The sequence below is a fragment of the Castor canadensis genome, chromosome 16, assembly GCF_047511655.1.
Source record: "Castor canadensis chromosome 16, mCasCan1.hap1v2, whole genome shotgun sequence".
NCBI lineage: Eukaryota > Metazoa > Chordata > Mammalia > Rodentia > Castoridae > Castor > Castor canadensis.
In genome coordinates, this window is record NC_133401.1 from 80,226,009 (window position 1) to 80,253,774 (window position 27,766).

The following is a 27,766-nucleotide window of genomic DNA, read 5'->3' on the forward strand; positions in this document are numbered from 1 at the left end:
AATAACAATAAATTCTTAATTTGGTACAATATATATTGCTTCAGTCTTTCAGGAATTATTTTTAAGCATCTAACAATACAATTTGCAGAGAAAACAATGCATCTTACATTGTCACCAAGTCACTTACCACACACAGCATCTCAGTCATGTTTACTGTCAGGAAGAATTAGTGTTGCCTCAAAAAGGGGAAAATTTTTTTTCCTAAGAAAAAAAACATTCAAAAGAGTCACTGAATGCTTACTTAAAAAAATCTTCCTTATTGTGTTGGCTTTATTTTAACATTATCATTTACATATCAAGGAGAATATATACAGAATATAAAGCAAATTTCAACTATATTTCAAGTGATCCATAGATTATCCAATACTCTACCAATTTTTGTTATATCTGTTAATTTTTTTAAACCATGTATTGTGGCCAAAGAAAGTTTTGTACTTAAGAATAGACAAAGTGTTTGACTATTTTCTTTTTCTCTATCTGGACTTCTACAACTATTTTTAAACCACATCATCATTTTAGGGAGTTTACTTTGTTTTAAATTTTATTCTTTATATTGTTTATTTTTTATCGCTTATTCATTTATTCATATGTGCATACATGATTTGGGCCATCTATCCTCCCTGCCCCCTGCCCCTGTTTGAAATTTTAGAGCGTTGTCTATAAGCCCACATAGCCTGGCTCCCATAAAGTTCTGTTTTCATATGCTGAAAGTGAAACAAAAAAGTCAGGCTCTCTCTAAAGCACCCTCTCCCTGGCGAACTCAGTTTCCTGCAGGATGGCCTGCTACCAAGGCCATTTGAGGAACCAGAGTCATTCCATGGATTCAATATCAATACTCTTTTCTCTTATTTTGCATTGTAATATCTGCTTTGTGGTCATCACATTTGCACATTCCCTGGTTTATACACATCCTACTTTTCAGAGTTTTCTTCTTCAGAGATGGGGAATTTGCCACTAAGTGGGGGGAGAACATTCTGAAAACTCTGAGAAGCTCTAAGTGTTATGTACTCATCTAAAATTTTTGCTCACTAGTCCTAAGTCATCTTAAGGTGGCTCCTTAAAAATTCCATTCTTCATTCTCAAATGGAAACCATTTGGATTGACAAGTGATTGCATGGTTAAAAAGAAATACTAAACTCATCTAAGTAGAGGTTGCTTTCATGCATTTCCAAAGTAGTTGTCTAATATGGTTTAAACAATGTGCTCATATTTAGTGATGACTTGTTGACAGATGGATTAATTTATCAGGAGAGGAATATTATAATCCTCCAGGACATGAATGTGCATGAAATAAACAGAGATTTCCTGAAACTTGCATGACTTTTGCTTCTTTGCTTTAGTTGGAAATAACTTTTTTCCCCTGTATGAATAGTGACTATGCTGAAAATTGTTCCTTTATTTCCACAGCGTAAACTTGGATGTAAAGGTTCGGTCTTGTGCCATTTTCATGTTAATTTGAGATCAGGGGAGAGATTCAGTTGAAAGGTTTCATCATGCATGCCACATAAAATGTTTTCAGCATGTCATCTAAAAAAAACCCCAAATTGGCTATAATCTGATGGTAGACACAGTGTGTCAGGAGCCTGTCGCTTCCTGTGCAGCAATTTTGACCTCCTATCAACACATACGAGAACAGTGAAAGTTAGTGGTCAAAAATCACACACACTCAGCAAATGTGATTTTAGCATCATTAGTGATTACATTTATTAAAAGTTTGTATGAATCATACGTTTCTAAAAGCACAGTGTATTGCTCTAGGGCCCTTTTTTCCTTTTGAAAATGCATCATTAACACAGTGGATTCTTATCAAGGGTCTGGAGTGAATTCCCCAGTGAGTTTCCAATAGCCATTTCACAAAGAGAGTCTGTTTATGTATCAGGGTAAGACCATGTAAGTGTGTTTCTTCTAGTTGTGTTTATTCACCTTTTACACATTTATGTAAAATTAGGGTGACATTATAAAATGTTCCCAAACTAAGCACTCTTAAGAGTAAAAGGGTATGCTAATATCGTCAAGGTAAGATGAAAGGCACAAGCCAGAGTGGTCCTGGGCAAACCAGTTTGTTCAACTCATGTAAAATGTGGGACGGAGAACAATACACAGCCAGTAGGCACAAGGATTTCTACAAAAGTGCTCCCCTAACCTGGCTGTGCATCACACTCCCCAGACTGAACGTTTAAAATACTGATGCCTGGGCCACACTTCCTAGAAGGTTTTATGTCTACATTTTTATCAGCATGCATTATTTGGACAAAGGGGTTTCCTTGTGGCATTTCCATACATGCATATAATTATTATGGTACTTTGATTGAATTCACCCCTTCTATTGCTCTTTCTTGTTCCTTCTCACCCACTTTTTAAACCAGTTTTTAATGGGCTTCATTATGTCCTCATTTTTAGATAACTATCTTATTCCGATAACATTATTCAACTCAAAACTGGTATAAACTGCTTCCCGCTCAAATCCTTCTATATTTGCCTAGTTGCTCAAATGTACATTTAACCTATTCATTCTTCATGCTTTTTTGAGTGCAAGATGCACTTTCCCACATTTTGGCATATTGAATATCCAGATATATCTTACAGTCATTTACATCTTACAATAAGAACATAATTTTCAATGCCTGTGCATTCATGGAGTTGGTTCACTGTTCCTGGAGGCAATGACTAGACAACTGTCGCCCATCAGGGTTGATGTGTTACCATATGTGGATTATATGAAGGAAGACTATGAGATCTACTTCTTTTCTGAGGAGTTTTCCATTAACACCCTCAGATAAAAGTAAGAACACAGAAGCATCAAATTTTACCTAATGGGTATCAGTATGCTTGAAAAAAATTTGCTGGGATCAATATTGGTATGCTCTTTTTAAAAAATATTTGTACTTTTATGAAATATTTCACACTGGTGAAAGCTGTGGCATAGAATTTCCAGTGGAAAACTAAATCTTTGATGACTGAGTTGAAGAATGATCTAAAAAAGTTGCACAAAGAATGAAGAAGCTTAAGGATAGCTTAACACAGCTATTTGCCCTGATGTTTAATTTTTATGAGGAAGAATGTGAAGACAAAAATCTAAGTCTGAAGGAGGCATTTCAATCCCAATAACAAACTCACTGTGATAAAAAGAATGATGTTTGTGTTTACATGTCAGAATTTTTTATTTCTGTTTTTAAATTTTTCTTTTATTGTTGTGCTGGGAGGGGTACATTGTAGCATTTACAAAAGTTCTCACAATGTATCAAATATATCATAATTGAACTCCCCCCCTCCACTTCTCTCTCCCAGTCCCCTCCTTGACTCCTGGAACAATTTCGACAGGTATCATTTTTGCATTTACATTCATGTGTATATATTTTTTTGTTCCATATTCGTCTTCCTACCACTTTCTCACTACCTTCCCTCTCCCACCAGTGCCAGCCTCCTCCCCCGACCCAACCAAGGCAGAACATTTTCTGCCCTCTTGTTCTTCAATTTTTAGAAGAAAAACCATAAAAGACAAAACAAGAAACATGACATTTTACTAGCTTGAGATAAAGATAGTTGCACAGGGAGTTTCCTTGTGTTATTCCCATGCATATATGTATTACAGCTCCAATTGATTCACCTCTTCCAGCCCTCTTCACTACTCCCTAGTCCCCTTCCCCAGTTTAAAATTTCTATATTCATTCCTATACAGTGGGCATATCAACCTCAGTCAAGTTTTTGGTTTCCCTCACTTGCCTAACCTCCCCTTAGTGTGTGACCATGTCCCATAAAATTGCTGTTTTTCTTCTACAGTCCACATATGAGGTTTTAGAAGGTGGCTTTTGGCTTTCTGAGCCAGGCTAACTTCACTGGATGTTCTCCAGTTCCGTCCATTTACCTGTGAATGACAAATTTCATTCTTCTTTGTGGCTGAGTAAAATTCTATTGTGTATAAATACCTCATTTTCTTAATTCATTTATCAGTAGTGGGGGATCTTGGCTGTTTCCATAGCTTTGCTATTGTGAATAGTGCTGCAATAAACTTGGCTGTGCAGGTGCCTGTGTAGTAACCTGACTTACAATCCGTTGGATATATCCCTTGGAGTGATATTGCTGGATCACATGGCAGATCTAGTCCTAGTTTTTTAAGTAGCCTCCATATTGTTTTCCATAGTGGTTGCACTAGCTTGCATTCCCACCAGCAGTATATGAGGGTTCCTTTTTCCCCACATCCTTGCCAACATTTGTTGTTGGTGGTGTTTTTGATAAAACCTATTCTAACAGAGGTGAGGTAGAATCTTAGTGTGGTTTTTGATTTGCATTTCCTTTATGGCCAAGGATGATGAGCATTTTTTCATGTGTTTTTTAACCATTTGGAATTCTTCCTTTAAAAAGTTCTGTTCAGTTCAGTTGTCCATTTCTTTATTGGTCATTGATTTTGGAGGAGTTTAGTTTTTTGAGTTCCCTGTATATTGTTATCAGTCCGTTGTCTAATGGTATAGCTAGCAAAAATTTTCTTGTGTTCTGTGGGTGGCTTCTTCAATTTAGTGACCATTTCATTTGTTGTGCAGAAGCTTTTTAATTTCATATAGTCCCATTTGTCTATCCTTTCTCTTAGTTGCTGAGCCGCTTGTGTTCTACTGAGAAAGTCCTGAACTATGCCTATTGCTTCCAGTGTATTCCCTGCTTTTTCCTATACTAGCTTCAAAGGTGTCAGGTCTGATATTAAGGTCAAACATGGATCTAGTTTCAGTTTTCTGCAGACAGATATCCAGTTGTCTCAGCAACATTTGTTGAAAAGGCTGTCTTTTCTCCATTGTATGCTTTTGGCACCTTGGTCAAAAATTAGGTGGATATAGCTGTGTGGTCCTCTATTCTCTTCCACTGGTCTTCATGTCTGATTTTTGTGCCAGTCCCATGCTGTTTTTATTGCTATAGTAGTATAGTTTGAAGTTAGGTACTGTGATACCTCCAGCGTTGTTCCTTTTGCTCAGCATTGCTTTGGATATTCATGGTGTTTTGTGTTTCCAAATGAACTTTAGGGTAGATTTTTAAATCATTTTGATGAAAGCCATTGGGTTTTGATGGGAATTGCATTGAACATGGTGATTGCTTTTGGTGGTATAGCCATTTTTACTTTGTCGATTCTACCATTCCACGAGCATGGGAGATCTCTCCACCTCCTATAGTCTTCCTCCATCTCTTTCTTCAGTGGTTTGTAGTTCTTGTAGAGGTCATTTAAATAATTTGTTAAGGTTATTCCTATGCATTTCAGTTTTTTTGAGGCTATTGTAAATGGAATTGTCTTCCTATATTCTTTCTCAATCTGTTCATTGTTGGTGTATAGAAAGGATACTGATTTTTGTAAGTTGATTTTATATCCTTCTACTTTGCTGAAGCTGTTTATAGTGTCTTGGCATTTTTTGGTGGAGTTTTTTTTTTTGCATCTTTTAAGTATAAGATCACATCAACTGTGAATAGGGATGGTTTGACTTCTTCTTTACCTATTTGTATTTCTTTGATTTCTTCTTCCTGCCTTATTTCTCTGGCTAGGAATTCCAGGACTTTGTTCAATAGGAGTGGAGATAGGGGCACCCTGTCTCATTCCTGACTTTAGGGGAAATGGTTACAGTTTTTCCCATTTTAAGTGTAATGTTGACTATAAGTTTGTCATATATAGTCTTAATTACATTGAGGTACATTTGTTCTATTCCTAGTTTTATCAGAGCTTTTATGATGAAATGGTGTTCGATCTTATCAAAGGCTTTTTCTGCGTCTATTGAGATGATTGGGTGGTTTTGTCTTTGCTTCTGTTAATGTGCTGTATTACATTTAATGATTTGCACATTTTGAACCATCCCTGCATCGCTGGGATGAAACCAACTTGGTCACGGTGAATGATCTTTCTGATGTGTTGTAGGATACAGCTTGCCATTATTTTACTGAGGATTTTTACATCAATGTTCATTAAGGAGATTGGCCTGTAGTTCTTCTTTTTGGATGTGTTGTTGTGCAGTTGTGGGAGCAGGGTAACACTGGCTTTATAAAATGAGTTAGGCAATGTTCCTTCCCTTTCTAGTTTGTGGAAAAGTTTAAAGAGTGTTGGTATTAATTATTCTTTAAAAGTCTGGTAGAATTCAGCAGAGATTCCATCAGGTCCTGGACTTTTCTTTTTTGGGGAGACTCTTTAGTGCTGCTTCAATTTCATTGCACATTATAGTTCTGTTGAGGTGATTAATATCCTCTTGGTTCAGTTTTGGATGGTCATAAGTATCTAGGAATTTGTCCTTTTCATCAAGACTTTCTAATTTATTGGAATATAGGTTCTCAAAGTACTCAATGGAGTCTCTGATGATTCCTTGGATTTCTGTGGTGTTTGTTATCTTCCCTTTTTCCTTTCTGCTTTTACTAATTGGATCTTTTCCCTCCTTATTTTAGTTAGATTTTCCAGAGGCTTGTCAGTATTGTTTATTTTTTCAAAGAACCAGCTTTTTGTTTTGTTGACTATTTGTATTTTTTTTTTTCATTTCTATTTCATTGATTTGGGCCCTTATTTTTGTTGTTTCTCTCTTTCTACTTGTTTCGGGTTTAGCTGTTCTTATTTTTTTAGGAGTTTGATATGTAGCATTAGGTCATTTATTTCAGATCTTTCTGTGCTTTTAATATATGCACTCATGGCCATAAACTCTTCTCTTAGGACCGCCTTTGCTGTGTCGCATAGATTCTGATAGATTATGTTTTCATTTTCATTATATCCCAGGAATTTTTTGATTTCCTCTCTTATTTCTTCTATGACCCACTGATTATTGAGCAATGTGTTGTCCAGACTGCAATTGTTTTGAGTATTTTTTGCTGCTGCTTTTGTTGTTGAGTTCTAGTTTTATTGCATTATTAGATAGTGTGAAGGGGGTTATTTTAATTTTGTTATATTTGCTGAGGCTTGCTTTGTGCCCTAAGATGTGTTCTGTTTTGGAGAAAGTTTCATGAGCTGGTGAGGAGAATGTATATTGTGCTGTTGCAGGTTGGAATACTCTCTTGCCATCTGTCAGTTCCATTAGTTCTGTGGTGTCATTTAGTTCTAGGATTTCTTGGTTGATTTTTTGTCTGGATGACCTATCTGTTGTTGATGGAGGGGTATTAGAGTCTCCTGTTACTACTGTGTTGGGGTCTATATGTGGTTTTTAAGTATTTTAGTGTATCTTTAATGAAGTAGGGTATACTGGCATTGGGGGTGTATAGGCTGATAATTGTTATTTCCTCTTGATGTTCCTTTTATTAGTATGAAGTGACCTTCTTTGTCTCTTTTGAATAATTTAAGTTTGAAGTCTGTTTTTTCTGATATAAGTATTGCTATTCCTGCCTGTTTTCAGGGACCATTACATTAGCGTGGTAAATCTTCTTCCAGTCTTTCACCCGAAGCCAATTTATTTCTGTTGATAAGGTAGGTCTCTTGTAAACAGCAGATTTTGGGTCTTCCTTTTTAATCCAATTTGCCAAACTGTTTTTGATGAGGGAGTTGAGTCTATTAACATTCAGTGTTAGTATTGATAGGTATGTGGTGATTCCTGCCATTTAGTTGTTTTAGTTTTTTAAGGATTTGAGTGTGTGCAGCCAATTCATTTCTACTCTTTGAGTGCTTGCTTGTTCTTCTCATGAGGTTTAATACTTCCTGTCCTTTTGTGGTTATGTTTGCTTTCATTTTCTATGTGTAGGATTCCTTTCAGAATCTTCTGTAGTGGTAGCTTGGTGGTGAGATATTGTTTTAGTTTCTGTTTATTATACAAGATTTTTATTCTTCCATCAATTTTGAGTGATAGTTTTGCTGGGTCAAGTTTCCTAGGACTGAAATTGTTTTCTTTCAGTACTCAAAATACCTCATCCTATTCCCTTCTTTCTTTTAAGGTTTCAGTTGAGAAGTCTGTGTTATTTTGGTGGATTTTCATTTATATGTTAATTGTTTTTTCTCTTTTATACCCTTCAGTATTCTTTCTGTGCTTTTTATTTTAATGATAATATGCCATGGGGAGGTTTTATTTTGGTCAAGCCTGTCTGGTGCTCTGGAGGCTTCCTATACCTGAATAGACAATTCTTTCTTGAGATTTGGGAAATTTCTGCCATTGTCTTGTTGAATGTATTATGTATCCCTTTAGCTTTCACTCTTCTCCTTCTTCGATGTCCCTGGTTCACAGGTGTCATCTTTTTATGGAGTCACTGAGTTCTTATGTATTCATTTCATAGCTTTTGAGTCTTTTGTCTAAGAGTTCTTCTGTTTTTTCTTTAACTGGCTTAGTTGTTAGCTAGGTTAATGTGCTATTTCTGTTCCCTGACTAGGTGGTGTAAATTAGCAATAACAAATTCACTGATTCAATACCAGCCTAGTTATTTACAAAATATGTAGTGAGCCCCTTGGTGATATTATCGGTGATATTATCTGTAAACCATGGAGACTGGGGAGATAATGCTTGTTTGGGTAGAGGTTGACACTTATGTATTATAAGAGCTGGCTCTGGAGGAAGGGGCAGAAAGGGGGGATGGGGTGAGGGAGGGAGGAATGTGAGGCATGGGATTTCTAGGGCACTAAGTCCCTAGTGTGTGTTGAGGTGTAGTTCCGTCATTGTGGAAGCAGGTGCTATTGTCAGGGTTGCCGAAGGATAGGAAGAATGGGGTAATGTGTGAAGTTGGATAATAGACTATTCAGTGGGTGGTGCATTTTGAGGAGGTTGAGGTTTTGGGGCAGAGGGAGGGGGAGCAGAGGAGGGGGAAGAAAGGGAGAAGATGGAAAGAGATGAAAAAGAAAAAATTGGGGTAGAGAAAGTAAAGTGGAACAATAGAGTGAGTGTTAGGACAAAATGGGAAAAAATGAAGAAAATGAAGTCTAAAATTAGAAATTTAAGAAACTATACAAAAAATAAAAGTAAAATAAAAATAAAAAGATAATCAGTTCAATTAATGTTCTGGACTCTTTCCTCTGATTTCAGATTGAGGTGGTGATGCTTTTATTTTTTATAGTGGCTTTGACCAAGACTGTCCCTTCTTAAGGTTGGTATGTTGGTTTGCATGGCAACGAATGTTGCTCTTTCCTATTGGACAGCTTTGGGGGGGCTTAGCTCTGGGTGTTTGAGCCCAGGCTTCCTCCATGGGGTGGGGCCTCTGGAGCAGGCAGGTTCTCAGAAGTTGTCCTGTGAGGGGTTGGTAAATGAGCAGTTGGCAATCTCCACTCACAGGGCAAGCCTGTGAGTTAGAGATGAGCTTTTGTCTTGGTGAGACTTTCAGTGTCAGCTTGCTTCTGGTTTCTCCTAGGCAGCGCACTGCCTTGCTTTCCTCACAGGGGCTGCTGAGTCTCCCCACCCCTACATGGGTTTTTTCATCTCTGTGTTGTGTCCCTCCCCCGCCATGCAGAGTGCAAGTATTCCCTCCATTGTATTTGGCTACCAGTTTTGTCCAGAGGGGGTGCAATCTACACCCCAGCTGTGCTCGAATAGTGGTTATCTCTCAAAGATGTGTGTGCTCACCTTGTGGGTTGGCAGATTCGCTAGGTTGAAAGTGGATCAGCTATAGGGTAGCAGGCAGGTGGCAGACAGGTTTGGTGTCTGCTTGCGTTTGGTGGCCCTGGTTTTGCCAGATGCTTGCAGCAGCTCTTTCTGCAGTTCTTTGCATTGCATTATTGTTGGTGACATTGCAGACACACTAAGGCAGCGAGAGATATGCACATATTATGGTGGGTCCAGGTTCTCCCAGATGCTTGCAGGTCCCTGCCATTCTCTGCATTGTGTTTCAGCTTTACTGACCCAGGCAGGAGGGAATTAAGAGAGAGAAAAGAAAAGGGAAAAAAAGGGCTGTCTGACCCTGCTCCTAGCTCTTCTCCACCAGTGAACAGACAGGCAGGCCAGCAGCTGCCTGACCTTGTGCTGGGCTGTTATGCACTTTAAAAAGTTAGTTTAGGGGTTGGTCAATAAATATTATGAGCCTCCTCTCTGTTGGCGGTATCTTGGTTGGCAGAAAAAGCAGTATTACCCGGTCTTTGCTGCTACAAAAGTCTTGAGTAATTGAAATCATTCAGGTCAAAGTCCTCAGGTCTGTCAGCTATCCACCATCTTGACTTCTCCTAGAATTTTTTATTTCACAATGGGACACACAAATGCTGAATTATAATTTATAATGTCTGGAACTTGATGGCATGTATTATGTACAATAGTGAAAAAGAAAAATATTAGATTAATTTTGGGGTAGCTTTGTTCTCTATTCATATAATAAGCATCCAACTGCAGGTGAGGGTATAACAAACAATGTCAACACAAATTAATCTTAGTTCTTCTGCTTCTCTCCACCAAGTGTGTGAATTCAGAATTAAAGGGTTTTAAAAACATATCCTATAAAATCAGCAATGTAATTACCTGAAGCTCAATCTGCACTGTGTAATGCTAGAAAAAATTATCTGCATGGCTTACTGAATTTTCAGGGACCTTATGAAGGCTGGACAGTGAGTAGAATAAGCCAATGCCTGCTTAAGATTGTTTCCAATATAGAACCACAGGCACACAAAAGAAATAACAGCGCTCCCTGTCAGACTTAACAGGATACTTGCAAAGTTGTGAAGCACTAGAAGCAGTGAGAAAGAAGAGATACAGGCCTGTGGAAAAAGGAGTTTTGGTTCTTGCCCACATCTTCTTCTATGTGTGTTTCTTTCCAGTTTGTACAGGAAAACCCAGCTGCCAGCAGACAACGGGTTGAACGGTAGCCAGCTGCTTTGTAACTGTGTTAGCCAGAAGCCCTCATGAGAAATATTTTTCCTGGAAAATAAATTATAACATGTCTAAGTGGTGCCTGACAGAGCTAAACAGGAGGCATGCTGCTCTATTGCAAATTCATCTGCAGTCTCTGGGTAGAGAGACAAATAAAAGCACTTCATCAAAATCAGTCTCAGAAACCCGGGAATACCCATACGAGAACACTAAACTCTAAATACCAATCAATTTCTAGAACTTTTTTTGTCAAACTTGCAAGTCCTTTTAAGCACTGTCTTCGTGAACTGCCAGGCAGCAGCTGGCTGGTGTGGGGAAAAGATCAGAAGGAGTATAGTTTGGGGGCCTCTGTGACACAGAGGTTTATCTAGCTGAGGACCCTTCTTGCTGAAGGGCTTCTTTGGCCATATAGCGTCAATTAAGGTTAAAGCTAAAAGCCGCCTGTACTTCTTTATATCCTCAATGTCCCTGCTTCAAGAGTATTACCTACATTTCCTAGGAAACAATATAGAGACTGTGTGTTAAGATGCGATCCCTCCTTGACCATAAGCTTAAAACGGCAGTTAGCCTATACTTAGAGTTGGAATATTGAACTCAACATGTGAGTCCAATTTGACCCAGCATGTGGCCTATTTTTTATGTCAGATACTTTAACGTCTGCTGATCGCCTAGCAACTGCAGTGTAACTGGGGGCAAGGTATTGATGATTCAGATTAAGCTGCTCCTTTCTGAATTAACCTCAGCTTTATCAATGTTTCTGATGTACGTTTTATGCTTAAGACACTTTGCTGGGTACTGTCATGATATATGACAACAATTTCTACCCTCAGAGAGTTTGTTGACTTTCAGGAATCGAATAGCAGGAATGGCTAGTCTACAGTGTAGGCTCTTAATAAGTGATGTGAGTATACAATAGTCACTTCGCTAAGGATGTTTTACTAAATTTACACTGATTGTCTGTAGTTGGTAAGGTTGTCTATTGGCAAACAGAAATATTATATAGCCCTTTGGTATCTTATGTGACTTTCAAGTGCCATTTCACCTCATCACAGACATTGGTGTTCTCTATAATAAAATAGAAGCTAAACCCCTGTGATCCATTTCCATCCCCAAAATATATAGACAAGAATCAGATAATAAGTGTTAAAATGGTTGGAAAGAAAAAATTATTTTGGAGTGTGTATGTGAGAATATCATTATTTGCAGAAAAGTTTTAAGTACAAAGGACCCAAGTAAGCAGGCCACTCATATTTTAAATGGATTCTCCTAAGAACCGAAGTCATGTGTAATTTATATAATGCAAATTAAAGGCATTATATTTAAAAATTAGAAAAATATAACTGTGTTCTTAAATGTATCATATCCAAATTAGAGAAATCTAAGGCCCAATATCATAAATTGAAATAATATTAGTCAAATCTGACTTCACATTACTTTAATTTACAAAGTAAATTCACCCATGAGAACATTTCTAAATGAGGAAATAATAGAGAAGTATCCAGGAAAGCAGATATAGAATTATGGCTTATAACAAAATATAATTGTTTACTATTGATCAGTCTGGGAAAAAAAGACAAAATACATGCTAATAGTATATTTTGTGAACCACTGAAACAACATACAACATGACTTGCTACAGACAGAGATGTTCGTTTTATTTGAGTATAATTAGTTATCAACAAAAAAGGAAAAACAAAAGATTTTTCAAAGAAGAGGAAAAGTTTGGATTCAAGTTTCACCTTGAAAAAATAAAGCAAAAAGTCATGAAATAAAGTGGCTGTCTATATTTTTGAAAACATAGGTAAAGGCAGTAATTGTAGTCTGATATTTATAAGGCAAACTACAGATTCACTTATTGTACAAATAACACTATTAAATTGTTAGAAAGGAAATTTTAGCAAACGCTATCAATTATTTATCAGATATTTTCTGACTTTCTAGTAGCTGTATTGTTCAGAAACTTGCCAATTTCTGGTAATATTAATAGTCTATGCCTCTAGCACGTATTACCTTCAAAGATCTCATACTTAAAAACTGGCAGAGAATTAGGAAGCCCTCTGAAAGTTTTATCATTAAAACAACCATTAAGTAAGCTATTTAAAGTATGCTTTCAGATATTGGTTCCATGAGAACTCTTTAAGCCCACATAATCTTTTCTTTTGTAATATGATTTATCTCTTTGTACAAAAAAATTGCTATGTATTAACAAGGCTCAGAATTAGATAAGACTTTTATGATAATTATGAGAAAGCATAGATTTAACACAGCTCAGTTGGTTTATATTAATAAACTAATTACTTTAGTAGATATAGGTATATTTTACTATACTAAATGCAAGAGGCATAATTTAGACTCAGAAGGATTGGAATCAAGAAGTAGACTTCAGATGATGAAGTAAAAATGAGCAATGTAAACATGAAAAAACATTGACCAATTTTAGCCATCAGGGAAATAACAGTCAAAACACATTGAGATTGTATCTCACCCCAGTCAGAATGGCTATAATCAAAAGCAAAAACAATCCAGGCATGGTGGAACATGTCTATAATCCCAGCACTGAGGATGCTGAGCCAGGAGGACTGTGAGTTTGAGGCTAGCTGAACTACATAGTGAGATTCTGTCTCAAAACAAACAAAAAAGCAAAGCAAATGTTCATAGGATGCAGGAGAAAAATGAACCCTTATTCACTGCTGGTGGAAATGTAAATTAGCCAAGACTATGTGGACATCAGTATGAAGGTTCCTCAAATAATAAAAAATACAACTTCCACATGACCTTGCTCTATCACTTCTGGGTATATACCCAAAAGAATCAAAGTCAGCCCACTATAGAAATCCCTGTACACTGTGTTTCTTGCTGTGTTATTAACAATAACTAAGTTATGGAATCAGCCTAGGTAGTAACCAATGGATTAAAAGAACATGTATGTATACACAGTGCAGTTTTAGTCATAAAGAAGAATAAAATTATGTCATGTTCAAGCCAATAGATGGAACTAGAGATTATCACATTAAGTAAAATAAGTCAGCCTCACAAAGACAAGCATCCCATGTTTTTTCTCATGTAGATCTAGGGAAATGAAAGCAAAGAACACAAAAGCATAAGGGTATCTATTAAAGATGTAGGAGAGGGAAAGGGAGTCGTAAAGTAAGGGAGAAATGGATGTGATAAAATGCATCATGTCCATGTGTACAAATGTCACAATGAAACCACTTTGCACAATCAATTTATGCTTAAGAAGGAAAAGAATAAGAAATGGAATCATTAATAACCTGAACTCTGGGTTTTGCTCTGTCTGCCGGATGTTGTTATCTCAGCAAAGAGTGGGTTTCTTGTGTATTTTATTTGCATTTGTGTTGATTTTTAAAAATTTCTTCTCATGAGGTTGATTGCTTCTTCAGAGACAGGAATTTTATGATTTTTAGTGCCACCAACCAACTTGAGGTCCAGTGACCTAGCTCAAAACTGTCTGAAAAGTAAATGTGGTTAGTCCCGTGTGGGTTAGATAGCTACTGCACTCACTGAGCTTTGACCTTGGGGGTTGAATTTGCGTGTTCCAAACCTAGAGGAGTGAGTGAGAGGAGGGGATATTTTGTGAACATTGTAATTGGTCTGGGCAAGTGTCCTAGATGTTTTCTACTGAATCATTAATTCAAAACTGTTTATTTGTTCTTGTGAGATATGAATATTAAAATGGTATGACTGAAAACCAGTGCTACTTTTCGGTCTGTTTGTTTTTCTGTTCCAAGTGTACTACTCATGTGAAAACGGATGCTGTAGAGAATGAAAGTTACATTCTTTCAATTTAAGACCACATTTAAGTGTGGCTGGTCAACAATCAACTAAACTTGGTTGACTTTGACTATAGTTAGTTTCTGGAGGATATTAATCAAATATAGCATTTTAACTAATGGAATAAGCAGGGTAAATTTGACTTAAGAAGTTGTAGCAGGTTTCTAGTGAGGAAATTCTATAAAGGAGGGTTGTCTGAGGAGTAGGGGGAAACTATACTTTTTATTACATATTTTGAATATCATTCTAATCGTTAAGGGAGAATTGAGAACTTTAACTTAATCCTAAATACTCATGCGTCTTTTCCCAAATCTGGGTATTCATTGTAGTTACAGTTTAGATTTATTGAAGTTATATCCACCTATGAAGCAGTATTTCCTAAAATTTGGTGAGGCAGGTATATTTTTATATTCACATTTGAGCAAAACACTTCAATTTGGCTATGAAAGACAATGGATCCAGTAAGGAGAAGAACCAGAATTCTGACTCAATTTGATCTAAATTTGGAGGCCAGTTTTTCACTCTGTGTTATACCTCTTTTAGTTCTTTTTAAAACATGTTTCTGTTCTTTTTAAAAAATGTTTAATTCATGATGTTCAAGGAACTTTCATATAAAATATAAACAGGGTTATAACTAGTCTTTGTATACATAAGTTTCTTTCTATTAGTTATTCATATATGAAAGATTTCATTTCTAATATTTAGTCGTAAGTGAAAATTTCACTCAAATAGTTCTCAATTTTTTGTACATGTTTCTTCTGTCAATCCAAATTTTATTACAAATCAAGATTTGTGACATTGATGGTCATTTTTTAAATTATGAAACTAGAGGTACAGAAGCTAGAGGGATATAGATAAGTGAAAGAAAATATTAAAACATGTTTGAAAAAAATGGAGGTTACAGTTTCTACCAGTATTTTTTTGATCTCTATGTGTACATTTGCATGTTTTCCTCATACATTATAATTCGTAACTGATGTAGTTAGTACCTGAAGCTCAGTGATCACATCAATTGTTTTTTTCTGGTTTAAGATTTGTTTCTTTCCTTACCATGCCTCACTATGTCATAACTGTCACCTAATTTAATTCAGCATTATTCTGTTAAAATATACTGTGTAATTAAAGAGACCTGTAAATTCAGATTCTCTCCACTGAAATGGCAATGACCGTTACACAAATGTGTCTGTGACAGTTATCATGGTAAACCACCATTTGAAAATATTACGTGAAAAATTCTACAAATAAACAATGTATAAGTTTTAAATAGCATGCCACTCTGAGTACAATAATGAAAACTTAAGTTCTCCTGCTCCATCCCGCCCAAGACATCCTTTTGTCCTGTGTATCCACCCTGTATGTGTTATTTACCCATTATTTTTCTAATTGACTATTGTAGTAACTCAGTACTTGTGTCCAACAAACCCTTACTGTAATAATGGCCTCAAATCACAAGACTAGTGATGCTAGCAATGTCAAAGAGAAGTCTAAAATGCTCCCTTTAAAGTTGAAAAGGTTAAATTTCTTTATGTAAGAAAAAATATATAATGAATGCTGAGGTTGTTAAGATACAAGGTAAAAATAAATACGTCCATGAAATTGATCTACTTTAGTGTTAGTTATTGTTGTTAATATCGTACCTTGCCCAATTTGTAAATTAAACTTTATCATAGTTATTTTATGTAGGAAAACATATCATAATCCTTACTATCCATAGTTTCAAGTACTCCCCCCTGGGGATCTTGGAACTCATTAGCCATGTTACGTACTGAGAAGAGTCACAATAAGGGTGTGTTATACTGGAATATAATTAGTACAGTTTCCTTGGTCAGGCACTTAACAGTTGATAAAGGTTAGCTAATCTGAAAAATTAAGTAAGGTTAGAACTCTCCTTCAAACAGACTAAATGTGCATACTTCTGGAAAACCGCCAGGCTGTAACCTGGCATTTTCATCCCATCTTTGTATCCTAGGCATCAGCATTGATACTGTGCAAAGTGTATGTAACAATTGTGCTAATGGGGCATTCCCTTACAGGTCTTCCCGTAAGAGTTCTGTATTTTAGTAATGAGTTTCAATTATTTTTCCATAAAAAATTACTGAGACAACTGAAAAATGAAATTAAAGTTGATAAAATTAGTTCACAATAAATATGTTGTTTAAGGGTATAAACTGTCCATTTACTTATAAAGAACACGATATAGAATTTTTTTTCACCACTTTATATGGATTTTTGTTATTTGTAAGCAGTGTGAGATGAAAGGTTAAATACCTAAATCCAACAACCAGGAGAATCACGTGAGAAAGAAGCCAAATTAGATTAAGGATGGATGAGAAAGACCAGTGTCTAAACCTACTAGGAAAAGTGCTACTTTTTCAAATTGGATAAGGAATATTTTATAGCCAATTGATGGATATTTATGGGATAGTAACCTCATCTTGTGGAAATACATAGGCACATATTTGAACCAGAGAGTGACATGACGATTATGTTTAGTGAGGAGAAATTTCAACGTTTTCCAACTCTTTTAATCATAGGTACTCCTCGAATTATATAATTGCTAAATTAGTATCCAATCAGATGATCAATTGTATTTTTATCTTGCTTCTGACATAATCATAATTGGCTGGATTATTCCAAATTCACAAAACTATGAACAATGACTTTGATAGAATTGAGACGTCACTGATCACAAAGAATAACACATCCTTCAAGTGATATTTATTGTAATATAAATCACCAACTTCAGAGAGCTTGCTTCAAGCAGTAATATTTTATATACAGCCTTTATGACACTTTCATTTCATGCTTATATTACTGACATGTAATATAAACATGTAATATAAGTGAATTCATGGAATGAATGGTTAAAAACCATTTTGTACAACATAACACCATGTAATTTGCAGTTCCATGATTATAAGCTTGCTAAACTGGTGATGGAAACCTGATAGGGATATTTAATTAAAACCTTTATTAGTATATATCCTTTAACAACCTTGTAGATATGATTCATGTCCAAATCAGGAAGCAATTCTTTTAATCGGCCAAAGAGCAATATGTCTTCTGTGAATTTGATATCAACATTTAACCAATTTTCAAACTGATCAGATTTAACACTAATGTAATATAACTTTAATATTTTTCCTTTATGAATATTATTGGATAAAGGTTAGAGAGATTGCCTTCTCCTTGTCATATGCTAAATTAATATGTTTGTATTGGGTGTGTGAGTAAATGGTCAGAATCTTAGGAGACAGATATTCCTCAATACATTTTTAGCAGCTTTTATGCACTTAATATTGGTGAAAATTAGTCATTATACCATACATTCTATTATTAATGAATTAATTAATGAGAATATTTTGAAAGTCCAAATGCTACTGATTTTAGCTCACCAATGCCTGTCATATTCTTATGGGAAGTGGTGTTCTGCTGTGCACCAGTGGCTCACACCTGTAATCCTAGCTACTCAAGATGCAGAGATCAGGAGGATCACAGTTTGAAGCCAGCCTAGGTAAATAGTTCATGAGACCCTATCTCAAAAATACCTAACAGAAAAAAAAGGGCTGGTGGAGTGGCTCAAAGTGTAGGCCCTGAGTTCACTCCCCAGCACCAAAAAAAAAAAAAAAAATGGTGTTCACGACAAAATTCTACTGTCAGACTTTATGGGTATGACCTGCAGTTGGATCTTCAGAAAATGATGACTTCTCTATGGTCAAGATGGTTAACAAAACCATCCAGCTCACACACTTCCTTTCTTGTTTCCTCTCTTACCACAGCACAGAACAGAGGTTTTTTTCTTTATCTTCAAATAAATATTAAAAATTAATATTAATACAAAATGTCTCATGAACTAGTAGGAGATGCAATAACTATTTAGAAATATGCCTTATTTTCTTCCTCTCGTTGTTGCATAAATATTAAAATAATCTCTTAGAAACAAGATAGTAGAAATCTTATTATTCCATGCTCTTGTGGAGATTGTTTAGTTCACCCTTTTCCAGAAGAAGCAAAGAATTTAGTATGGCAATTGCTCAGGAAATTCTCATAGTCTATGAAGCAATGTTTCCCAAGAATATTTGATAGAGAATCAAGAGAGCAATTAGTATAGAGATAGTAATACAACTTTATTTCCTCTTCTTTACTCAGGAAGATACCAAAACTCAGAGAAAGGAATTTCTATCTAGGTTTGTTTGTGACTCATATAAACAGGTTTACCACCCTGCAAGGTGACATACAACTATCATCCAAGCCACTCAAGAGGCTAAGGCAGGAGGATTGCTTAAACCTGGGAATTTTGGACCAGTATGGAAAACAGGCTTATCTGTCTTCAAATAATTAAAACTCTTGGGTTACCTAAAAACACAATGATAAGATATTTTTTTAAGTAAAGGTGAACATGTAGAAAATGTAACAAAAATAATTTATGGTACTTGACTTATAGAATTGGTTAGCTTTCCATATATGTTGCCAAAAATCCTTCAGAAAAGCCAGCCACATATTAGGATATATAAATACAGTCCTAAGAAATATTAAAAGCCAAAGGCCACATGTTTTCTCTCATATGTGGAATATAGACCCAATACAAATACAAGTGATATTGTTAAGAACAGGTCATGCTAAGGGGAAGTCACTACTGGGAGAGGGAAGGTAAAAAAAGGAAATTAAGAAGGCAAGTATGGTTGATGTACTTTCTATACAAGAATGAATATATATTTATTAAATCTGTTGAAATCACTATAAGAAGGGAACTAAGGTAGAAAGGAGAAAGATAGAGGGGATGGGCTGGTGGACTGGCTCAAGTGGTAAGAGCACCTGTCTAGCAAGTGTGAGCCCTGAGTTTAAACCCCAGTGCTGCCAAAAAAAATTTGCCTAGGAAAATAGAGGGGATGAACCAATTTGGTTTATAATATGTACATGCATGGAAACATCACAAGGAAACTCCCTGTGTAGCTATCTTAAACAAACAAAAAGTTTTTTTTTTTCAAAATTGGAGAACAGGAAGGTAAAACAGGTCCTGTCTGTGGGGTAGATACCATTGGGAAGAGGAAGGGAATAAGGAAAGGGTGTAGGAGGTTTAATGTGGTGGAAATATCATATACTCATGTATGAAATAGAAAAATGAGACCTGTTGAAACTGTTCCAGGAATGGGAGGATAAAGGAGAGTGATGGAGGGGATAACTTCAACTATAATATACTGTAAGAACTTTTGTAAATGTCACAATGTACTCCCAGCACAATACTAATATGATAATAAAAAATAAAAATAAATTTTAAAAAGTTGGAAGTCTGGCAGATACTCAAATCCAGATGTCATATGTATCCCTATCAGCTGCAAACAGTAAGAATGCTTATTGTAAATATAATATCTGATAAAATAGTTCAAAGAAAATTCAGAAGACTGACATCTAAGCAATAAATGCGTATTCAAGCAATCCACTTTATTGCTGTTGGGAAGTTTAGTAAATGATGCATTTGAACACTGTGAGCTGGAGTGCAGGAAGCATAGACATAAGTATCTGTATTAATAGACATCTATTTGTCCTCGTTCTTCCATTTCCTTGTTGTGAGACAAGCCTTAACCTCTCAGAGTTTATTTCTGTTTTATAAACAATTAAATAAATAAATGAAATAGGGTAGTCATGTTTTATTTGAGGACTGAATTCTTTAAGAGCTTATTTGAAACTGGTACAATTCAAAGTGGATCTTGGATTGATCTTGTAGACATTTCTGATGAGCAGATTGAGTGCTATTGTTACTTTACTTGACTCATCAGTTATGAATGTTGAAGCCCAACCCTTATATTTCTTTGAAAAATGTTGTCTACCAAAGCCCAAGTTAAAAACAGTAAATAAGGATTGCAATGAAATTCACCAACCAAAAAATTAGCAATAGTAATTAAAAATGTTAGTGGTATTCATAAGTGTTTATTGGGGCTTAATTGTTACTCAGTTAAGAATAAGTGTTATTAAGAATAAGTGTTATCAGAGCAAGATGCTTAGATTTAGTTAATAAGGCTGTTAAAGTGAAGCAAATTAGTATATCAATCATCTCACATAGTTACCATTTTTTGTTTGTTTTGTGGCAAGAGCAGCTCACTTACTCATTTAGCATGAAGTGCAAATACAATACAATTTTATTACCTCTAGTTTTCATGTTGTGCACTGCATGTCTAGACTATATACCTGCTCGTTAGATTTTTGTATGCATTATCTCATTAGGGCATGTGGTGGCTCCATGAGTTGAAGATTATGGTCTTTATTTTACGAGCTTACTGAAAAAGTGACAAAGACAAGATTTGGATAAAAAAATCCTCATTGGGAATTTGGAAATGTTAGCCACAATGTCATCCACCTTCCAAACAAACCTACTCTGAGCCTTATCATACTTCCAAACCTTGTGTGTGTCTGTCTCTGTGTCCATCTCTGTGTGTGCGTGTGTGTTTATCAGTTGTAGCACTTAACAATGCAATCTCCTCCTGCATGGGAAGCTCTACATACTTTTGTTACTGCTCAATGTTTTTCTCCAGTTATGACTCACATGCTAATTAAAAAATATAGTCAAGCCACAGCGTTTTGTAGGGTCTTCTGTAATGCCATACCACAAAGCTCTCTGATTTTGTACCCATTTCCCCAAACTACAATCCCAAAGAGGTACAGTCCATATATTGTTCATTTTAGAATACCCATAATATTTTCACAGTAAATCCAGAGAAATATATTTAACAAATAACAAAAACATGCAGGCCAGTATAAAAACATGTTCCATTCTATTACAAGAGTCACAGGGTTCTTAAATAAACAAAACAGAATTAGCATGTATTTGTTTTATACAAAATCTACTTGCCTCAGTGAATGGCCATCTGCAAAGCTAAATTAGAACAAGCTTTTACATTGCATAATTACTTCTGAATATGTAAAATCAAGTAGTTCTCAGGGCCATTTTCTATACTTCTTGTAACATTTAACATTTCTAAAACAATCAACAGTTCTATGCTGCTGAGAATATTTAATGCTTAGTTTCTTTCAGAATGAGTGGTATTTCAGCATATTACAGAGTACCTGAAGATGTGTTTTGCAAAAGCAAATATCAGCCTTGAATTTGCAATCTGTCCTTTTAACCTCTGATTATGTCAGAGATAACAACATATTTTAGCACTTCAGTTATTGTCTCAGAAAAGTAGTGTCATTTGTATCATAAAAACACATTAAGGCATTAATTTTCATTTAGAGATTGTACTCATTGGTTTTTTAGGCTTTGTACATCAGAGAAAATAAAATACCAACTTTCAGCAATTCTTTCCTTAAGATTATATAATGATCTTTTATCTATAATGACAAACAAATTAAGTAGTAGTTTGGGTGGGTGATTTCTCATTTTGGAGCACCTAAAGACCAAAACCCAATAATGAAAGCTTTTGTCTGGGTGGTTCAATGCTGTGCAAATAGGTTTGGTGAGCACTGTTTCAATAAATGAAGCTCCCGCATTATAGCTGGGGGATGCAAGCTGTACTTAACATATCCATCCATCTTAGTGTTCTTACATTTATTCTGTTTGGAAGATGGCTAAATCTCAGTGGAGAAAGCTTTAATTTCCTTTCAAATGTCATTGGCTTGGAATGCTTTGATCATGCTGAGATTTGTCCAGCCCCTGTCATGGCAATTCTCTGATGATTTCAGGCTGATTTGCTTTGTACATCAAAGGCATGAAAGGACAATTCTACGGCACATGCTTTTGGCTCCACATTTTGAAGTCTCTTGAATACTCATGAGCCATATTGCTGTGAGAAGTGGACCACTGTTACACAGCGAGAAAATGTGAAGACTAGTTGCACCCAAGATTTTTATCTTGCTTTTTCTCAAAAGCAGGAATTCTTAAAGGGCTGTGTCTCATTTACTTTAATATTGTGTTCAGAATAAGTCAACTCTTTATAAATATGATTTATGAGTTTTGTTCCACTAATATAAATTTTGATGTAATCCATTGTCATAATATATAAAACTTGTATAAATTGTGGAAAAACGCCAGTCAAAAACTAAAATCAACAGGTAGTTCCAAAGTGTGATGATCTCAGTGTTTAAAAATGCAATAAATTCGTTTTACATCTTGCCATAGAAAATGTTTTAGAAATATATAAATAGTTCTTGGTTATTCTAAGTCTATCAATATATTTTGTGATGTAGGCCTCCTGGATCTTAGAAGAAAAATAGGGAAACAAATAAAGTTAAAATTGGCCAACTTATAGTTCTAATTGTATATTAAATTTAAAGGAATTATTTATTTGCTCCTATAGCAATGAACCAGATGGCTGGAAATGTGATATTTCTACTAGTCATCAGCAGAAGTGGCATCACATTCATTGAGCCAAGATAAGTCATATTAGTAATAAGAGGGTCAAGACTTGACTGATGGAATAGAATTTCAAAATATTAATAATGGCTGCTTTTTACATACTTACAATGTATTCAGCACTGTTCTATCATTAAATTTTCAGAACTGACCTATGAGGAAAATTGTATTATTATCCTGATTTTGCAGATGGGGTAACTGAAGGACAGAAATAGAAAGCTGTCCAAAGTCCAGTGACGGACGATGAACACAACCTAAATTTCTTTGTGGGGCCAGGTGATAGTCCAGATCCCTATTTTCTGTTTGTTTTTTGAGGTAGAATCACACCATGTAACCAAGTCTGGCCTTAAATTCATGATGCTCCTGTGTGCTGAGATCGTAGGTTTGAGCCACCATGCCCAGCTGAGAACCTACGCTTCTAAATGTTGTGTTCTACTCTCTCTCTCTCACATAGACGCTTTACCTTGCCTAGGATAAGGTACTCCTCTGATAATGTTAGACTTTGAAAGTTTTCTAATGACAATTATTTTACACCTAAAGAGCTGTTCCAATTTTGGAACAATATTTAAAATATTCCTCCTTGGGGTGGAAGGTGTAATAAAACAATTGCTATTTTGAAAGTATGTAACTATTTACAATTTGTTTACATTTGGTGACCATTTCTCTTTCAAATTTTTTCTTCTACAAATCAGAGAAACATTTATGTGTATGTGCCCTCATATGTGCTCCAAAATCTGCATATATGAATCCAACTTCATAAAATGACATGGTCAAAAATCTTAAATGATATCAGTGTATGCCCAAGTTCAGTCTGATAGTCAGATTTAAATCTTATATATTCTGTAATTACTAATTAAAGCCAGTAAACATTATATGTGTTAGAATTCTTCAGTAATTCATTAAAATAAGAAAAGTAGTTTGGGGTGAAATGCCTGTAAAGATTATATCAGCTGATACCAGCACCTATATTTATCTATTCCCTCTCTCATCTTCAGACTTCAGAACTGCAGATGTATCAGTTGAATTATTTTCATCTTTAAGTCAATCATAAAACCTGAAAAGACTCAAAGAAATCAGATATACCTAAATATGCTAGAACTATAAAAATACAATGCAATGCCTTGTGAAACATGTATTAAGAAAGGGTAGTGGTTTAAACAAAGATAATTGAGTGTAAAGAAGTAATATTTTAATCCTAAATTCTATTCATAATAAGTATTTAATTCTTCTTAAGCCTTATGAAACATGAATGGTCAAGGCTGTGTTTTAAGCTTTTATCTCATAAATTGTTTTATAATTAATAATTCTATTTTGCATTTGTAGTGAACTTCAGAAATAGTTAATAAAATAATGACTCACCTATTAAGAGAAAGTATACAATAAGTATGACCTGAAAGCTAAGTAATTAAACTCTTGGATATTATTGATGGGCTTTACTACTCTGAATGAGTGCAATGGCAATTCTAAGTGTACAAATGTGAGCAATGATTGAATATATAAACCAAGAGGTCATTTTCAATTCTGTTTTTTCAGTCACACTACTATTATACCAGGTTGTCTAGATATTTGATACTTCCAAGCAACAGTGCCTCCCTCACTCAACATAAAATTTTACATAATATGCCATCTGTCTCTTACATGTATATGCTAACATTTACATATACCTGATAGGTAGTTATGTTACATTATTACATAGCATGAATATTTAGTAAATATTATGTATCTATAAAACCACAACATACCTTATTTCTTCTATTTTATAATACAATAGCTCCCTTCCCCCCATCCAAATAGAATCTATACCAAGACCCCCAGTGCAAGCCTGAAAAGGCAGATAGTAGCAAACCCTATGTATACTATGTCTTTTTTTTTTTATTTCATCTGGGGGTGCATTGTGGCATTTACAAAAGTTCTTACAATATATCAAATATATCATAGTTGAATTCATGCCTTCCATCCTTCTCCTTTATCCCCTCTTCCCCCATTCCTGGAGTAGTTTCAACAGGTAGTATTTTTCCATTTACATACATATGTATACAATATTTGCACCATATTGACCCTCCTACCACTTTCCCCATGTCTACCCCCCCCTTACTGGTCCCGACTTCACCCAGACAAGGCCTGTTCTTCCTTCCTGTTCTCTGTTTTTATAAAAAAAAAAAAAATACACTTTTGTTTGCTTTAGGGAGCAATACATTTGTTTCCTTGTGACATTTCCATGTATATATGTATTATAACCCAAATTGGTTCATCCCCTATATTTTTCTCCTTTCTACTTTAGTCTGCTCCTTATGGTGATTTCAATAGGTTTCAAAATTCTACTTTCATTCTTGTACAGGAAGTATATCAATCATATTCACCTTCTTAACTATGTCTTTTGTTATGTGCCCTGCAGTTGCCTAGCAGTACCAGAGTTAATCTGTCCTTTTGTTCATGTCCTGGTGCCTCGTTTTCATCACTGCTCTTGTGTGTTGGGGTGATTAATAAGTAAAATGAGAGTCACTTGAACACAAATACTGTGATTCCCAGACTGCTGATCAAATATCCAAGACAACCACTAAGGAGTAACAAGCAGGTAGTGGATACACCATGGTTACACTGGACAGAGGAATGATTCCATCCCAAGTAGCAGGGAGAGGGATGCTGCCAGATTTTATCACACTCTTCAGAATGATGAATAATTTCAAATTTATTAATTGCTATTTGTGCGATTTTCCATTGCTTAGTTTTGGTGGTCTAGGGTTTTGAACTGAGGGCTTTGTTCTTGCTAGGTAAGAACACTTGAATCATGCAACCAGCCCTTTTTGCTTTGAGTAGGGTCTCCTGCTTCTGCCTGGATGATCCTCCTACACTTGTAGCTGGAATTACATAAATGCACAACAATTTGTGGCTTGTTCTTAGATAACTTATCCTTTTCTCTCTTTTTTTTTTTTTTAATTTTTGCACAGACTGGCCTTGAGTCATGATTCCCCTATCTCTGCAACTTAAGTAGCTGGGATTACTGGTGTGAATCACCATGCCTGGTCCTCATTTCATATTTTTGAACTGTAGTTGTCAGTAGGGAACTGGAACCACAGAAAGTACAAGTGGAAGTAAGGATGCTACTGCATTAAATAACAGAAGATTTGAAGAAAGAGAGGTGATGCCTCAGATGTGTAACTCCTGACTTCAGAATTACTGAACTGTGGAAAAATGTTCATCTGAGAGGTCAGATAATAAAATATAATCCTCCAAATGCAAATCAGAACATAGATATAATTTGGTTGTAAGTTTGTGGGAAAGGCATTTTCATGCAGTAATTCTTTGTTTTCCACTGCTTCCTTGAAAATTGTCTGTTTAGTTCATTCTACAAAATGCCAGCAATCCCTGGGATTGCTGAGTATTATCAAGGCTGAAGAACTGTACCAGGTAGAAAGAATGCAATTTGGATGGATTTCAAATTGAAATCATGTATCAAGCCATGTGAGCTGCACATTTTCTTTCATCTTAGCAATAGTTTATAACAATTGCTCTATTTCATTAACAATTTACCAGGAAACAGCCCCTCTTCATTTCACTCCTGGCTCTATAGAAACAACCCTTGTGAGAAATCTGGCTGCTGCTCCCAGTATGAATGCAAGCTGACTGGCACCAAGTCTATGGAATAGAACATTGATGCAGTACCCTCAGCCAAAACAACTTGCTTATAAGGGAGAACAATCATTTGGGTCTGTAAATTGATTTACATGTTGATTGTAGTGACACTAAATAGAAACAGCTTCAGTCTCCATGTTTAATTGTCTTATAGTCCTCTCCTGATAATAAATACAAATTATAACACCTCTTATTCAAAGAGCAAGAAAGTAAATGAGACCTAGACTAATGTGTATTTCTACAGAATGGAGAACATGAAAAAAACCTTGGAGATTATAAAATTAGGAAGTGTCCACAAGCATATCCCATCACAAAAAACACAAAGTTTAGTTTTGGACGTTACTATTTTGCTACAGTTTGGATTTGCTATAGTTTGTCACAAAGGCCCATGTGTCAAAGCTTGATCCCCAGAGTGTCAGTGCTGGAGGTGGATGAACCTTTGACAGGTGGGGACTTAGGTCATGGAGGTCATGCCCCAAGGTGACTGGGGACTCGGGTCCTTTCTTCTTTCTCTGTTGCTGTAAGGTGACCACTTAGCTCTGCCAAACCATCCTGCCACAATGCCTCATGACAGGCCCAAAGCAAGGAGGCCAATTCATGGTCTTGAACCTTCCAAACTGTAAAACAAAGCAAACATTTTCTTTTATAATTATCTCCAGTATTTCGTGAAACTGGTGGAGAGCTGACTGGCACACTCTTTCACCTTATTTCTTCATCTAAGTGGTAGCCAATACACAAATGTAATTGTTTTTGATGGTAGTGGGATTTGAACTCAGGGTCTGTGCTTGTGCTTGCAAAGCAGGGTCTCTGCCATGTGAGTCATGTCCCTAGCACATAGGGTTTTGCTTTTGCCCAGTACCAGAGTTGAACCACGATCCTCGTACCTCTGTTTCCTGTGTAGTTGGGATAACAGACGTGAACCACCAGGATCTTCTTATTCTTTGAGAGAGAGCCTCACTACATTTTTGTCCAGGCTGGCCTCAGGCCACTATCTTCTTATTTCTGTCTCTCGAGTAGTTAGGATTACAGACATGAGTCACTGTACCCAGCCTATAAATGTAAATTTATACTTGAGGATAATATTGATGGTAAGCATGTAATTTCTTGTTCATGATGCTGAATGAATCCTGTATTGTTCAGTTAATGTTTTAGCTACCATTTAATAAATTCCTATTATGTGTCTATCCTATTTTTATTTGTAAAATACACACCTATCTTACAGAACAACTTTGATCATATTGTTCACATTTAACAGATGGAAAACCTGCAGATCACAGAGAGT